Here is a 4,898-nt window from a genome sequence, read left to right as displayed (position 1 = left end):
ATTTGTTGGTGAAAGTGGGAGAATTTATATTTCCTGCTGATTTTGTAGTGTTAGATATGGAGGAAGAAGCCAAAGCTTCAATAATTCTGGGAAGACCCTTCCTAGCTACTGCTGGAGCCATCATAGATGTACAAAAGGGTGAACTCACTCTTAGACTACATGATGAGAAATTGGTGTTTAATGTATTCAAGGCAATGAGCTATCCATCAGAATCACTAAGGGAATGCATGAGGGTTGATGTAGTGGACATTGCAGTACAAGAAACTTTTGAGGAAACAATAAAGGAAGTGGCAGAGGAGGAGTTCACCAAGGATATTGAAGTTAGTGATATCAAGGGTGCTGACACAACCATGCTAAGCATGCCAGAGAAAGTGAAAGAAGAAAAGGAAGCACCAAAACCTGAGCTCAAAGCATTGCCCCCCTAATCTCAAGTATGCATACTTGGGTAGTGATGAGAGTCACCCTGTTATCATTAGCTCGGCCTTGAGCCAAGAACAGGAAGAAGAATTGATCAAGGTGCTGCAAACTCATCAAGATGCCATTGGATGGACCCTAGCTGATTTGAAGGGGATAAGTTCATCCATATGCATGCATAAAATCTTGTTAGAAGAGGATGCTAGACCCTCCATTCAAGCTCAGAGAAGATTGAATCCCGTCATGAAAGAAGTGGTACAAAAGGAAGTCAGGAAGTTATGGCAGGCAGGGGTAATCTACCCCATTTCTGATAGCCCATGGGTTAGTCCCATCCATGTAGTTCCCAAGAAAGGTGGCATAACTGTGGTGCCAAATGAGAAGAACGAACTCATACCCACAAGAACCGTTACTGGGTGGAGGATGTGCATAGACTACAGGAAGCTCAATGAAGCCACCAGAAAAGATCATTTCCCACTCCCATTCATGGATCAGATGCTTGAAAGGCTTGCCGGACATGCTTACTATTGCTTCTTGGATGGATATTCAGGCTACAACCAAATAGTAGTTGATCCTAGTGATCAAGAGAAAACATCATTTGTTTGTCCATATGGAGTTTTTGCTTATAGACGCATGCCCTTTGGATTGTGCAATGCACCTGCCACTTTCCAAAGATGCATGCTGTCCATCTTTTCGGACATGATTGAAAAATTTATTGAGGTCTTCATGGACGATTTTTCTGTGTTTGGGGATTCTTTTCCCAGCTGCCTACACCACCTTGCCTTGGTGCTTAAGAGGTGCCAAGAGACTAACCTAGTATTAAACTGGGAAAAGTGTCATTTCATGGTCACAGAAGGAATAGTCCTTGGCCACAAAATCTCTAATAGAGGCATGGAGGTGGACAGAGCTAAGGTGGAAATCATTGAAAAACTACCTCCACCAAGTAATGTCAAGGCAGTTAGGAGCTTTTTGGGACACGCTGGTTTTTACAGAAGGTTTATTAGAGACTTTTCTAAAATAGCCAAACCTTTGAGTAACTTGCTTGTCTCTGATACACCCTTTGTATTTGATAAAAATTGCATGCTAGCCTATGAACTTTTGAAGCAAAAACTTTCCTCTGCACCTATCATTGCCCCACCTGATTGGAACTTACCTTTTGAACTGATGTGTGATGCATCAGACCTTGCTATTGGGGCAGTGTTAGGACAAAGGAAAGACAATTTGGTACATGTGATTTATTATGCCAGTAAAGTCTTGAATGCTAACCAAAGGAATTACACAACCACTGAAAAAGAACTCTTGGCAATAGTCTTTGCATTTGAAAAATTTAGATCTTATCTCATTGGATCTAAAGTCATTGTCTTCACTGATCATTCAGCTTTAAAATATTTACTTGCTAAACAAGAATCTAAACCGAGACTTATTAGATGGGTTCTTTTGTTGCAGGAATTTGACATTGAAATCAAAGACAAGAAGGGTGTAGAGAACAAGGTGGCAGATCATTTATCAAGGATACCATGTGAAGAAGGAAGCACACAAAGCACACATGTAAATGAGTGCTTTCCTGATGAACAACTCATGATAATTCACAAAGCACCCTGGTTTGCAGACATAGCAAACTTCAAGGCCACTGGGAGTGTACCTTTGGAAATTAACAAACATCAAAGGAAGAAATTGGTAAATGATGCCAAATACTTCATCTGGGACGAACCATACTTGTTCAAAAAATGTTCCGATGGCATACTCAGAAGATGCATATCCGAGGAAGAAGGAAGGGAAGTTTTATGGGACTGCCATGGCTCCACTTATGGAGGGCACTTTGCAGGAGAAAGAACAGCAGCTAAGGTGTTGCAGTGTGGTTTTTATTGGCCTACTATCTTCAAAGATGCAAAAGAATTAGTGAAGCACTGCATGAATGCCAGAAAGCTGGGAACCTGCCAAGAAGAAATGAAATGCCACAACAATTCATTCTGGAACTTGAATTGTTTGATGTATGGGGATAGATTTCATGGAACCCTTTCCCTCCTCATACTCAAATAATTACATTCTTGTGGCAGTAGACTATGTCTCTAAATGGGTTGAAGCAATAGCAACTCCAACCAATGATAATAAGGTAGTCATGAACTTCCTCAGAAAACACATTTTTTGCCGTTTTGGGGTTCCAAGAGCAATTATCAGTGATGGAGGAAGCCACTTTTGCAACAAACCATTAGAGGCATTGCTCCTAAAATATGGAGTCAAACACAGGGTAGCCACACCATACCATCCACAGACAAGTGGGCAAGCCGAAATATCTAACAGAGAACTCAAAAGAATCCTGGAAAAAACTGTGGGAACTTCAAGAAAGGACTGGTCGATTAAGCTAGATGATGCTCTTTGGGCATATAGGACAGCTTTCAAAACACCAATTGGAATGTCTCCTTACCAACTAGTATATGGAAAAGCGTGCCATCTGCCACTGGAGTTGGAGCACAAGGCATACTGGGCCTTGAAACTTCTGAACTTGGACAACAAAGCCGCTGGAGAAAGAAGGATGTTGCAAATTCAAGAGTTGGAAGAATTCAGAGCGGAAGCTTATGAGAATGCCAAAATTTACAAAGAAAGAGCAAAGAAGAAGCATGACAGCAACATAGCCCCAAGGAAATTTGAAGAAGGGCAAAAAGTATTGCTCTACAATTCTAGGCTGAAGCTATTTCCAGGGAAGCTAAAATCAAGGTGGTCTGGACCATTCCTTGTCACCAAGGTCTCCAATTATGGACAAGTAGAAATCATGGAAGAAAAGTCACAACGAACCTTCATTGTTAACGGTCAAAGACTCAAACATTACTTGGGAGATGTGGAGGAGAAGGACAAAGTTAAATATCACCTCAACTGAGGAAGCTGACCGTCAAGCTAATGACGTTAAAGAAGCGCTTGTTGGGAGGCAACCCAACCTGAGGTAATACCTTGTTGCTGTTTCTTTTATTTGTTTCAATAAAAAGGGTAAAGTAGTTTCTGTGCATTGCAAAGAATTAAGTTTGGTGTTTCACACCAAACAATGAATTCATGGATCAATAAGTCAAAGGGGAATGTGTGACTCTAAGTTTGGTGTTCCACCATAAAGATCAACTGAACACAACAACCTTTGAATTATATGAAAGGAACAACTATTCTAAGCAGTCACAGAAATGCTTAAAACCCTTAGTAGCAACATCATTCTAAGATAACTCAAGGATTCAAAGAACAGAGAGAAGTAAGTGGGAGACTAAGTTTGGTGTTCACACACCAATCTAAGAATCCGATACTTACCCACACATAGTTGAGCTAACCACTCAAGTGCTTGAGAAGCAAGCAACTTCATTACTCTTTGCAGGAAAGGAAACAAGAACCTTAAAGCATGAAGCAACATTTAGGAAGAAGAAGGAGAAATCAAATTGTTTCCTGACAACAAAGAGAAAACAAGGAATTCACAAGGTGGTATTGTTCCTTGCTAATTCTTTAAAAGGGCAAACAAAAGCATGCGTGTTCTGGTTTAAACTGTAAATGTTGAATCTTTCTGGAATGTGTAGTTTTTTTAGATGTCTGTTGTTAATTGCTTTGAATAAAGTGAATGCCTAGATGTTTGGATATAACTTCACCTTCTTAAACAAGTGCGTGCCATGCTGTTCTGTTTCAAAAATAAAAGAAAAGTTTGAACAAAGTAACTTGGCTAAATTAGTGACAAATCAAGTAGAATTAAGTGGTGGTATGCAGGCTTGATTGTTTAGTCAGATCACTAAAATTAGAGTGTAGAATTATCATTTTTATGTAGAAAGAACATTGTCTATGATCTTGATGAATAAATGTCTTTGGCCATGAAAAAGAAAGAAAAGAAAAAGAAAAAGCCACGAAAAGGCAACCAAAAAGCAAAAATTGAGAAAATAGCTAGTACCAATGGTTTGAACTTCTGAGACAAATGCCTGTGGTGTTATGTATTAAGGATATGCTTGGATGAATAGGTTCTGAGGAGTGTTTCAACACTTGGTAACTTGGGTTAACTAACCCGGGATTATCAACCAAAAGTCCATTATCAAGAGCAACCTAAATACAAAACATTTAGTCACACAAAGAGGTGCTGGGCACCAATGTCTCAAGAAGAAATGTGAACTAAAATGCCTAAAGTGGATATGTGTAGTGCACTGATAAGAAAAAGAAAATGCCAAAGGCTTGTGCAACACATGACACTAAGCAAACAAGGAGCAAAGGAGCTCTAAGAAAAAGAAAAGGAACAAAGAAGAGAAAAGTGCAAAGACATAAGATAACAAGAGGCCATAGCAATGTTTGATGGATGCAATGAAAAAGTGATAATCCTACCTGATAAGTATGAAAAAGTGATGCTGCAACTTTCTGCATAAAACCCTTCTGATGAACTTCAAATGCTTGCTAATATAGCCAATGTAATTGCTTTATGTTTCATACTTTCTTCTCAAATAACTCAGGACTTGCTTAGGGACAAGCAGTATTAAGTT

Source organism: Arachis hypogaea, chromosome 19 (assembly GCF_003086295.3).
Source record: "Arachis hypogaea cultivar Tifrunner chromosome 19, arahy.Tifrunner.gnm2.J5K5, whole genome shotgun sequence".
Classification (NCBI taxonomy): Eukaryota; Viridiplantae; Streptophyta; class Magnoliopsida; order Fabales; family Fabaceae; genus Arachis; species Arachis hypogaea.
This window is presented reverse-complemented; position numbering follows the sequence as displayed.